Source organism: Pseudophryne corroboree, chromosome 3 (genome assembly GCF_028390025.1).
Source record: "Pseudophryne corroboree isolate aPseCor3 chromosome 3, aPseCor3.hap2, whole genome shotgun sequence".
In the NCBI taxonomy this organism is placed as follows: domain Eukaryota; kingdom Metazoa; phylum Chordata; class Amphibia; order Anura; family Myobatrachidae; genus Pseudophryne; species Pseudophryne corroboree.
The window spans coordinates 264,975,441-264,988,823 of NC_086446.1; positions in this window are offsets into that span (position 1 = coordinate 264,975,441).

Sequence of the window (13,383 nt, forward strand, 5' to 3'; positions counted from 1 at the left end):
TTGCTATATAGGTAAATTTGAAATAACAATATTTTAAGGAAGTAAGTGTAAAGACACAAATGCAGGTCTGCATAAAAGTTTATACAGAACAAGTTGTGTCTAGAGGGCAATAGTAATTAGTATTGTTCACATTTATAGAGCTGTGTGATTTGTTTTATTGCAGAGTTTTGTACACGTGTCTCGGACAAAGTACAGGACTGTGCACGCAACGTGTTTACGCAAAGTGCGTAAGAATGCGGGCGCTAAGTACAAATTACACAATAGTGTCGTTTAGTTCAAAGGTGGGATAGTAGACATTTAATACAATAGCACAAAACTACCCGGTTTCTAAAGCAGGTTAGTATAAAACTTTTGTTTAAACTGTATTGCCTCTGGGGTAAAGCTGCCTATCTGAATGAATTGAAATTTTCTGTACAGAAAAACCAAAGTGTATTTGAGTAAGCGAACGTAGAAGTGAGTGGATATTGAACCCAGGGAATTCAGGATTCATCAAGTAAGTGGAGGCTTGGTGGCGTGAGGCGGCTGACTCACGTTAGTATAAGGTTTAATACGCTAATCGTGAGGAGATTTGCAGAGGAGCGTAATAGGGAATTGTGCATTGTGTAGTATTGAAGTAAAAAGGTTTTTTGTTACGCTCCGAGCTGAGGGTCACAGTTTGTACATTGACCCGTGGTTGTACGGCAGATAGGTAACAAGTACCTATACGCTGTGCGATTGGACCACGCGTTTGTGGGTGCGATAGATAGCGCAACTTGATACCCTTTTTACAAGCTTTTTGCGTAGAATCGCGGTATCATTAGCGCTGTATAGAGCATACGCAAGCGTGATTTGTGTATAAGTGTATAGGGAGTTTTTGCTGGTCTCTCTCAGGAAAATCTCCAGCGGCGGTATTTACTGGCAAACGTAAGTCACTCCTAACACTTCCAGTAAATAGAAACCAATAGGGCCTCACTGGGTATGCGGTGTTCGCTATTGGAGTGAGTCATGGTACTCAGCGGAGAAGGAGCAAGTGAAAGCGCTAGGTGTCTTTCACCGTCTATTTGCTGTGTGCATTGGGGATTGCGTTTATTGGCAAAAAGTCCGCAATGGGATCCAATTGCACAAGCAGTGGGCATTTGGTAGCTAGGGTTCAGGCTGAAGAAGAGTTGGGACCGAGAAGGTCAGACTCGGGACCGAGAAGGTCAGAATTGCGACCGAGAGGGTCAGCAAGGTTTATTATGTGTGAAAAGTATGGTTCACACATGGAGGCTTTTTGCAATGAATGGTTATGTATGACTGACAAAGATAGGGTACCATTCCCTAAGGAGGGCAGCTTTGAACCAAAGGTATTGCAGAACTTAAGGATAAGGATATTTCTGATTAAATCCCAAAAACAAAGGGTCAGACATACAAATTGTTTAAACCTGTGGCAGCAAGAGGGGTTGGTGAGTTTGATCCTAAGGTATTGCAGGTGGTATGTCTAACCAAAGTCATATAAGACAAGAATGGAAATATAAAAACTGTTTGAACTTGTAGCAACAATAAACAAGTAGGTAGAAAAAAAAGAGAATGCAAGTACACCGCCATATGTAGATGTGGAAGCAGTTACGGCCAGCATACAAACTATAGAAAATAATAAAAATATGAAAAATATGGCTGTAACCTATATATGTACTAATAAATGTTGAAGTTTTATTTAGGAGGAGAAGGTGACCTGATTGTTTTCAGCCATTGCTCATGCACCCAGAGGAGTATCCAACCGGTAAAAGAAGAGCAGTAGCCTGTGGGGGAAGTGGCTGAGACCAGTGTAACAGGTAAGTATGGTATCATTCGTGTACATATATAGTAAAACCCAAAAATAAAACAAAAAAATCAAGAAAGTAACGTCAGAAATGGAGAAAAATCTGTCCGCACATTAGTATTTGCCAGTAGGAAAGCGGACAGAGACAAGGTAACACCCGGGTATGTCTTTCAGTTACCATATAAGAAGTATTCATTCCTAGTAATGCCCCTAGTAAAGATGAGCTCGGAAATGTTTGTTGGACCATGTACAGACCCTTAATACGGGATGAGAAGGATTGAATGAATACTTCGCATGACCTAGAAGCTTGTTAAATTTTTTTTATTTTTTTTGTCTCTTGCAGTAATAGAAAACTCTCCATCTGGATAAGATCACTGGTAAACACTAATTCGGCAAATGGGAGGTGGCTGTCTCTGTGCAAATGGACGGGCTCAATAAGGCATTGAGTGTCAGGGTGCAGACTTCTTTGCAAAATTGGAAAGGGGTCACAGTAGCTAATCTTAGATAGTGTGCTATTGAACATCACAAGAATAGTGCTAGGCGCAGAGAACAACAGGTGGAGAGGTTGAGGACGGTAAGTATACTGGCACATACAGGAAAGACCCATCAGTCCAAACCCCAGATCCCTAATGGTCAATAATATGTTACACTTGTAGGAAGGAAGGGCATTTTGCCAGAGATTGTAGGAGTAGTAGGACACATAGTCAATATAGATCCCCTAGACAGAAAACACAAGCCACATTATTAAAAACATAGACGGGACCAAGGGACATATAGTAAGGAATCATAAGCCATATAGAAAACACAGATTCGGCTAATGGGAAGAACAAAATAAATGCAACATTACCCTTTGACAAAACTTGCTGGGGTTAAGATGGAACCTCTAAACTTTTGCTTCTTTTTTCTAGCAGAAATGGCCCCTGATTAACTTAATTTTGTTAGATATGATATACATATACTGTGCTCCAGCTCAGGAAGTACAAAGTATGTTAGACACCCACGAAGACTAATGTCGCATTCTACTGTTCTAGATGCATGTCCATCACAGGTAGAGGAAATTATCTCACAGATACCGGGTTCCCTATGAATTTAGGATGGACAGGACACTGGATTGATGGCTGGGATAGTCCCAATAGCGATACGACAAACACAGAAGTTTTTTTAAGTGGAGTAGACCAAGCAGAGAATCACTTCCCCGTAGTGCCCAATGCAGTTGTCAAATTTTATAAAATCTTCACCTCTACAAACTCATCTGTCACCAACCTCTATTCTGTTTCTCTACAGTTTCCTCTTCATCTTTTGCATTCACACAGGGTGGTACAATACATGGAACCAAGTACAGTTCAAACTCCACATGCCTAGGTCCTTCAGAGTTCTGCCCAAACCCAGTATATCTCAACAGCACAATGACACCAGTATTACTGCAGTGTGCCTTGTCATGCACAAAGGGTGGAGAATGGGAATACTGGTGAAGGGAAATTTTGTATAGACACTGATATGCCTGTTGGTGAATAGCAAACCTGACATTTTCTTTTTCATTTTCTTCTTCTTTCTCTCCTCTAGAGAGGTTTCTTTTTTTCTTTTCTTTTTTTGAGTTCTGCTCATGTACTCTACATTGCAAACACACGATAGTTAAATTAAGATACAAATATTTGTGTTCCCTACAGGAAAAGGCAGTCTGGAGGACAAAGGGGTATGGTCAGTAGTCCTCAGGACTGTGGACATGTGGACACGGTAAGCCAGTAGCCCCCAGAGCATACCTTCCAAGTCTAGCTGAGGTGGCACACGGTCTGACTCATCTAGGCAAAGAGGGAATATGCAGGCTGATGAGAGCCTACTGGTGTGCGCCAGGATTCTATTCTCATGCAGGTAGAGCAATGACCTGTCTTGCTTGCTTGAGGAAGAATATTGGTAAAGCAATACCAACAGAGCCATCCCATATCCCTCCTGCAGACGGATCTTTTCAGGAAATACAAATCGACTTCGTACAGTTAACACCCTTTAGGAATTATTGTTATGTATTGGTGTGCACTGATGTTTTCTCAAACTGGGTAGAGGCATTTCCTGCCACCACGGATGCTGCTGTGTTTATTGCAAAGAAAAATTGCGCAGACATTTGTGTGTAGATAATGGTACCCGTAGAAGTAGGAGCAAAGCTTGAAATTGTACCATTGTGATCATAGATACTGCCACTAGTATTATGTAGCTTCGGAACCACTCCCAGATCTTCACTCAACGAATCACCCTCTTTGAAATTTGTTTTGTTATGGTTTTGGTATTTGTGTCTTTTTTGGTTGTTTTTGGAAGTCAACCTCATGTCATGATTGATCCGCACAATGATCAGAAATACACCAATGAGGTGACAGTACAGTACCTTGTTGAGATGAGCCAGCATTTGAGAACTTGACAAAAGAACCTGAAACGGTTCATTGCTGGTATGCCAAATACTAACTGTCTTGATTGTGAACCAAGAGACTGTGTGATTGTTCTTATGCTCAGGTTGCCTAATAGACAGGTGGGAAGGACCATACCAAGTTTTGTTGACAGCACTATCCCAGTGAAAGTAGCTGAGAGAGAGAGACTTGGGTCCACGATTCCCATTGCAGGAAAGACGGTAGTCCGGAAGGAACTCGTAAATGGAGTGAGATCGCAAAAGTATCACCAGAGACTCTGTTCCGTGAAGACTGAGAGGCGGCACTGTTGAACACTACGTGAGCGTACTAAAGGATTGCAGAAAGACCAGTCATTGTAATTGATTTGTTATGAACAAGAGTTGTTTTGTTCTATTTTTCTTTTCTCTCTTTCCCGCTGCCAAACATTTTCTTTCAGGATATTCTATTTTTGCAAGGTTTTTTTTTTATGAGGAGTCGAGTGTGGGACTGGAACTGGTTCTGGAAGAAGGAGTTATTTCCTTATAGGATCCCAGGATTAGCCGATCAATTTGTTAAAGTCAGAGAAAAATCAAAGTTCTAGTAGTTATGGAGTTCAGAGGTAATCAGGAACAATCAGACAATGGCTATTCACACATTGCAGATAAAGAGCTCATTAATATATGTGGAAGAAAGGTTTATGAGTGGCTCTCCCTAAACTCCAAAGTTTTATGTTATTTAGGAAGGACACTACTTATAACCCTTGTTCAATGATTAAACAGACCTAGCATACGTTCCAGAAATGGAAACAATGTTCAGAAAATGATAGGAATAATAAGAATTTACTCACCGGTAATTCTATTTCTCGTAGTCCGTAGTGGATGCTGGGTACTCCGTAAGGACCATGGGGAATAGACGGGCTCCGCAGGAGACTGGGCACTCTTAAAAGAAAGATTAGGTACTATATCTGGTGTGCACTGGCTCCTCCCTCTATGCCCCTCCTCCAGACCTCAGTTAGGGAAACTGTGCCCGGAAGAGCTGACATTACTAGGAAAGGATTTGGAATCCAGGGTAAGACTCATACCAGCCACACCAATCACACCGTACAACTTGTGATAACTATACCCAGTTAACAGTATGAACAACAACTGAGCCTCATTCAACAGATGGCTCAGAACAATAACCCTATAGTTAAGCAATAACTATATACAAGTATTGCAGAAAGTCCGCACTTGGGACGGGCTTCCAGCATCCACTACGGACTACGAGAAATAGAATTACCGGTGAGTAAATTCTTATTTTCTCTGACGTCCTAGTGGATGCTAGGTACTCCGTAAGGACCATGGGGATTATACCAAAGCTCCCAAACGGGCGGGAGAGTGCGGATGACTCTGCAGCATCGAATGAGCAAACTCAAGGTCCTCCTCAGCCAGGGTATCAAACTTGTAGAATTTTGCAAAAGTGTTTGATCCCGACCAAGTAGCAGCTCGGCAAAGTTGTAAAGCCGAGACCCCTCGGGCAGCCGCCCAAGAAGAGCCCACCTTCCTCGTGGAATGGGCTTTTACTGATTTAGGATGCGGCAGTCCAGCCGCAGAATGTGCAAGTTGAATCGTGCTATAGATCCAGCGAGCAATAGTCTGCTTTGAAGCAGGAGCACCCAGCTTGTTGGGTGCATGCAGGATAAACAGCGAGTCAGTTTTTCTGACTCTAGCCGTCCTGGAAACATAGATTTTCAGGGCCCGGACTACGTCCAGCAACTTGGAATCCTCCAAGTCCCGAGTAGCCGCAGGCACCACAATAGGTTGGTTCAAATGAAACGCTGATACCACCTTTGGGAGAAATTGGGGACGAGTCCTCAATTCTGCCCTATCCATATGGAAAATCAGATATGGGCTTTTACAGCACAAAGCCGCCAATTCTGACACACGCCTAGCTGAGGCCAAGGCCAACAGCATGACTACCTTCCACGTGAGATACTTCAACTCCACGGTCTGAAGTGGCTCAAACCAATGTGATTTTAGGAAATCCAACACTACGTTGAGATCCCAAGGTGCCACTGGAGGCACAAAAGGGGCTGAATATGCAGCACTCCCTTAACAAACGTCTGAACTTCAGGCAGTGAAGCCAGTTCTTTTTGAAAGAAAATAGACAGGGCCGAAATCTGGACTTTAATGGATCCCAATTTTAGGCCCATAGTCACTCCTGACTGTAGGAAGTGCAGAAATCGACCCAGCTGAAATTCCTCTGTTGGGGCCTTCCTGGCCTCACACCAAGCAACATATTTTCGCCACATGCCGTGATAATGTTTTGCTGTCACATCCTTCCTAGCTTTTATCAGCGTAGGAATGACTTCAACTGGAATGCCCTTTTCCATTAGGATCCGGCGTTCAACCGCCATGCCGTCAAACGCAGCCGCGGTAAGTCTTGGAACAGACAGGGCCCCTGCTGTAGCAGGTCCTGTCGGAGCGGCAGAGGCCAAGGGTCCTCTGAGATCATTTCTTGTAGTTCCGGGTACCAAGTTCTTCTTGGCCAATCCGGAACGATGAGTATAGTTCTTACTCCTCTCTTTCTTATTATCCTCAGTACCTTTGGTATGAGAGGAAGAGGAGGGAACACATAAACCGATTGGTACACCCACGCTGTCACTAGAGCGTCCACAGCTATCGCCTGAGGGTCCCCTGACCTGGCGCAATATATTTTTAGCTTTTTGTTGAGGCGGGACGCCATCTGACAGTGCTAGCATGTGATTCTCCACCCATCGGAGAATCCTTGTGGCTTCTGCCATCGCTATCCTGCTTCTTGTGCCGCCCTGTCAGTTTACATGGGCGACCGCCGTGATGTTGTCTGACTGAATCAGCACCGGTTGGTCTTGAAGCAGGGGTTCTGCTTGACTTAGGGCATTGTAAATGGCCCTTAGTTCCAGAATATTTATGTGTAGGGAAGTCTCCTGACTCGACCACTGTCCTTGGAAGTTTCTTCCCTGAGTGACTGCCCCCCAACCTCGGAGGCTTGCATCCGTGGTCACCAGGACCCAGTCCTGAATGCCGAATCTGCGGCCCTCGAGAAGATGAGCACTCTGCAGCCACTACAGCAGAAACACCCTGGCCCTCGGGGACAGGGTGATCAGCCGATGCATCTGAATATGCGATCCGGACCACTTGTCTAACAGGTCCCACTGAAAGATCCTTGCATGGAACCTGCCGAAGGGAATTGCTTCGTAAGAAGCTACCATCTTTCCCAGGACTCGCGTGCAGTGATGCACCGACACCTGTTTTGGTTTCAGGAGGTCTCTGACCAGAGATGACAACTCCTTGGCCTTCTCCTCCGGGAGAAACACCTTCTTCTGTTCTGTGTCCAGAATCATGCCCAAGAACAGCAGACGCGTCGTAGGAATCAGCTGCGACTTTGGGATATCCAGAATCCAGCCGTGCTGTTGTAGCACTTCCCGAGATAGTGCTACTCCGACTAACAACTGCTCCTTGGACCTTGCCTTTATAAGGAGATCGTCCAAGTACGGGATAATTATAACTCCCTTCTTTCGAAGGAGTATCATAATTTCGGCCATTACCTTGGTAAATACCCTCGGTGCCGTGGACAGACCAAACGGCAACGTCTGGAATTGGTAATGGCAGTCCTGTACCACAAACCTGAGGTACTCCTGGTGAGGTGGGTAAATGGGGACATGTAGGTAAGCATCCTTGATGTCCAGTGACACCATAAAAACCCCCTCTTCCAGGCTTGCAATAACCGCCCTGAGCGATTCCATTTTGAACTTGAACTTCCTTATATAAGTGTTCAAGGATTTCAAATTTAGAATGGGTCTCACCGAACCGTCTGGTTTCGGTACCACAAACATTGTGGAATAGTAACCCCGTCCCTGATGAAGGAGGGGAACTTTGATTATCAACTGCTGAAGGTAGAGCTTGTGAATTGCCGCCAGTACTACCTCCCTTTCCTTGGGAGTAGCTGGCAAGGCTGATTTGAGGTAACGGCGAGGGGGAGACGCCTCGAACTCCAGCTTGTATCCCTGAGATACCACTTGTAGAACCCAGAGATCCACCTGTGAGCGAACCCACTGGTCGCTGAAGTTCCGGATACGGGCCCCCACCGCACCTGGCTCCACCTGTGGAGCCCCAGCGTCATGCGGTGGACTTAGTGGAAGCAGGGGAGGATTTTTGTTCCTGGGAACTGGCTGTCTGGTGCAGCTTTTTCTCTCTACCCCTGCCTCTGGGCAGAAAGGACGCGCCTCTGACCCGCTTGCCTTTCTGAGGCCGAAAGGACTGTACTTGATAATACGGTGCTTTCTTAGGCTGTGAGGGAACCTGAGGTAAAAAAGTCGACTTCCCAGCTGTTGCTGTGGATACGAGGTCCGAGAGACCGTCCCCAAACAATTCCTCACCTTTATAAGGCAAAACTTCCATGTGCCTTTTAGAATCAGCATCACCTGTCCACTGCCGAGTCCATAATACTCTCCTGGCAGAAATGGACATTGCATTAATTCTAGATGCCAGCCGGCAAATGTCCCTCTGTGCATCCCTCATATATAAGACTACATCTTTAATATGCTCTATGGTTAGCAAAATAGTATCCCTGTCAAGGGAATCAATGTTATCCGACAGGGTATCAGACCAAGCAGCTGCAGCACTACACATCCATGCTGAAGCAATTGCAGGTCGCAGTATAGTACCTGAGTGTGTATATACAGACTTCAGGATAGCCTCCTGCTTTCTATCTGCAGGCTCCTTTAAGGCGGCTGTATCCTGAGACGGCAGTGCCACCTTTTTTGATAAGCGTGTGAGCGCCTTGTCCACCCTAGGGGATGTTTCCCAACGTAACCTGTCCGTTGGTGGGAAAGGGTACGCCATCAGTAACCTCTTAGAAATCACTAGTTTTTTATCTGGGGAACACCACGCTTCTTCACACAATTCATTTAACTCATCAGATGGGGGAAAAGTCACTGGCTGCTTTTTCTCCCCAAACATAATACCCTTTTTAGTGGTAACCGGGTTAATGTCAGAAATGTGCAACACATTTTTAATTGCCGTAATCATGCATCGGATGGCCCTTGTGGACTGTACATTTGTCTCATCCTCGTCTACACTGGAGTCAGACTCCGTGTCAACATCTGTGTCTGCCATCTGAGGTAGCGGGCGTTTTTGAGCCCCTGATGGCCTCTGAGACGCCTGGGCAGGCGCGGGCTGAGATGCCGGCTGTCCCAAAGCTGTTACGTCATCGAACCTTTTATGCAAGGAGTTGACACTGTCGGTTAATACCTTCCACATATCCATCCACTCTGGTGTCGGCCCCGCAGGGGGCGACATCACACTTATCGGCTCCTGCTCCGCCTCCACGTAAGCGTCCTCATCAAACATGTCGACACAGCCGTACCGACACACCGCACACACACAGGGAATGCTCTGACTGAGGACAGGACCCCACAAAGTCCTTTGGGGAGACAGAGAGAGAGTATGCCAGTACACACCAGGGCGCTATATAACAGAGGGATTTACACTAACACAAAGTGAATTTTCCCCCCAATAGCTGCTCATATCACCTTTTTGCGCCTAAATTTATGTGCCCCCCCTCTCTTTTTTACCCTTCTTGTAGTGTATACTGCAGGGGAGAGCCTGGGGAGCGTCCTTCCAGCTGAACTGTGAAGAGAAAATGGCGCCGGTGTGCTGAGGGAGATAGCCCCGCCCCCTCCGCGGCGGGCTTCTCCCGCTTTTTTAATAATATTAATGGCGGGGGATTAGGCACATATACAGTTTATAACTGTATTATGTGCACTTTTGCCAAAAGGTATACATATTGCAGCCCAGGGCGCCCCCCCCCAGCGCCCTGCACCCACCAGTGACCGGAGCGTGTGGTGTGCTGTGGGAGCAATGGCGCACAGCTGCAGTGCTGTGCGCTACCTTATTGAAGACCGGAGTCTTCAGCCGCCGATTTTCTCCTGGTTCTTCCGTCTTCTGGCTCTGCAAGGGGGACGGCGGCGCGGCTCCGGGAACGGACGATCGAGGTCGGGCCCTGTGTTTGATGCCTGTGGAGCTAATGGTGTCCAGTAGCCTTAGAAGCACAAGCTAGCTGCAAGCAGGTAGGTTTGCTTCTCTCCCCTCAGTCCCTCGTAGCAGTGAGTCTGTTGCCAGCAGATCTCACTGAAAATAAAAAACCTAACAAATACTTTCTTTTCTAGTGAGCTCAGGAGAGCCCACTAAGTGCATCCAGCTCTGGCCGGGCACAGATTCTAACTGAGGTCTGGAGGAGGGACATAGAGGGAGGAGCCAGTGCACACCAGATATAGTACCTAATCTTTCTTTTAAGAGTGCCCAGTCTCCTGCGGAGCCCGTCTATTCCCCATGGTCCTTACGGAGTACCCAGCATCCACTAGGACGTCAGAGAAATGTAGATCATGAAAATTTTATATGTCACTGTCACGATTTGTTTGTGTCTTCTTCATCTACCCAGCAGAACCTCAATCTAATCCAAACATCAGTGTACAAAGATGTAGGTACATGTATGTGTGAAATGTTCGTCGCAAATAAGACATTATAGGCCAAAGCACTGTCCCAGCATACTCTATAGGTTGAATGTTGTCCCACACCCAACCAGTGGTCCCGTGACCGCCAAGTGCATATAGAGGATGTCTCGTCCTCCTCCCTGTCTTCCCCAAATATAGACAAGTCTCTGATTTGCAAAATTAATACATACTTGTGTCTAGGTCACCGATTATTGTATGAATATTTTTTTCTTATGTTAATAATTGATGGCAGTTATTGTTTGCTGCCAAATGGTGGACTGTCGAAGTCAAAAATATTACATAAAAAGAACATACAAACTACACACATATGAGTCGCTATACTTGCAAATACGCGCAGCGAGCACAGCAATATATGGTAACACACGCATTTACACGGACATGCCACAGATGGATTCAACACTTATTTCATACAGTACATAACTATAATAATATCAAGCGCCAGACATCATGATGATTTAAAATTATATAATGAAGTAATGTCATGTATGTGTATTATTTGAACGAAGCAAGATAGACCTGTCATATTTACTATTAAAGCAACCAGATTAATGTGTAGATTCATTTGATACTTGTTATTAAGTTATAGGACATTGCAACAAATAGTTATGATTAAATGTATAAAAGCTAAAATCACTTTTATTAGAACAATAGATATTCCAAACAGGTAGTGAACAGGAAGCTCAGGCCAGCCCCTCAGACGTCCCCAAGGCTGAACCTGATCAGCACACGAACAAACCAGTGACTCATCATGAATGAGAGTCCCCTCCCCCAAACTATATAACACATTGCTGATCACACAGGAGGTTGTTGCTTGGTCTGAGATGATGATGGAGTTATTGCCAGATCAGTTCCTGTATTCATTTGCTGAGAGAGAGAGATATTAAGAGGAGGATGCATTGAAAGATATGGTAATTGTATCGCTGGCCTGTAACTGTATGTAACTGTATGTTTTAACTGCTTACTGTGTGAGTGTAACCATGTAACTATTGGTATACTGTACCTTGTAATATATTGAATCCATATCCTTTTAATAACAAATATATACATCAATGAGCTTTGGAACTCAGATAATGTATGGGTGTATTGTTTTCTCTTATGGGATGCAGTGTTTTGCGATGTACAGCGCACTTTTATCGTATATGGTAATAAGATGCGCCTGGCGTCTGCAGTATATATTAGAGTGGGCATTTTAAATATTTGTGAGAAAGCAATTTGGCATTCACATTGGCCTGCATGGCAGGTCAATCTAGCACCAGCGATAGCTGTGGGGGTACACACGGAGTGATTACTGCTTCAAATCTAAGCAATCTAGTCAGATTGCTTAGATTTTAAGCAGCGATCGCTCAGTGAGTACCCCCCTTAAGGGGCATATCATTATCCCTAAAACTTTCAGATTGTTTTTTGTGTGAAATCCTTATTCATCAAAGCTGTAATAAAGGAGATATGACTAATATCTCCTTTGTTACAGCCTGCTTCGATCATTTCTACACTCCCCACACTATAGCATGGGGATGTAGAAAATAGTACATTCACCAAATTCCGAAAAAAACTATTTTTTCGGAGTTTGATAGTGAAACTGTTCGCCATACTGAGATGGTGAGCAGTTTCCCAAAGCAGGTGAGGATTCAGAAAAGACCCCTCCCTGCTGTGTCCTCTTACCTTCTGCAGCCCTCCCTGGTTCCCGAGCAGTCTTCCTGTGAGCTGGGGGCAAGGGAGAGAGGTCACAGCAGCGGTGGAGGGGACAGACTCCGGCATCTGCAGCAGCGGATAGGCTGGTGATGGGGCGGTCACTAGTCCCGACAGCGTCTCCTGCTTTACGGCAGCATGTGGAGCATGAGTATGGCTGGTACAGACACCGGCACCGTTGGCGGGGTTTGCGGGGGGGGGGGGGGGTCAGGAGCATGCGCAGCTTGAAGACAGTCTGTGAAGAGTCTCAAGAGACTGAAGCAGCTGGAGAAAAGTGCCCCATTTCCAAAAAGCTGTCTCCGCAAACGAAGCAGCTTTTCGGAAGTGATAATTTTAGCATGCAGGCATGTTGAACAGTGAAAAAATTGTAAAAAAATTTTCTTGATGAATATTCCCCTAAATCTTCTGGGAGCTTAGATGATAAGCCTAATGGCAGGACTCAGTATAGAACCTTTGGAACACCCTGCCCAATGAATAATCATACACTTGGAGGCATTTTTTTAAATTTATTTTTATTTCTGGAGGGTGTATATGTGTGTGAGTGTGTGTGGAGGGGGTCGGCGTTGCAGCAAGCCATTCACCTTGCAAGGGCCGTCCAGAGTTCCAGTTAGGCACTGGTCATCAGTTACTGTTGAGTAGCCCAGCAAAACAGCCTTTCTGATATCAGCAGTTACTGATGGGCGGCCCAGTTATAGGGTCTTTGTGATGTCAGTAGTTACTGCTGGGTAATCCAGCAATAGATCCTTTTGTGACAACAGTAGTCACTGCTGGGTAGTCCTGCAATAAGGCCTTTGTGATGTCAGCAGTCTCACTGACAGCCACACATCACAGCCTCACTGACAGCAGCACAGCACTACCTCACTGAAAGCAGCACAGCACTGTCTCACTAACAGCAGCTCTTCACTGCCTTACTGACAGCCACACATCACCGTCTCACGGATAGCAGCCCATCACCGCTTCACTTTATGGGCGCATAGCTTCCTCACTGACAGCAGCACATCGCTTCCTCACTA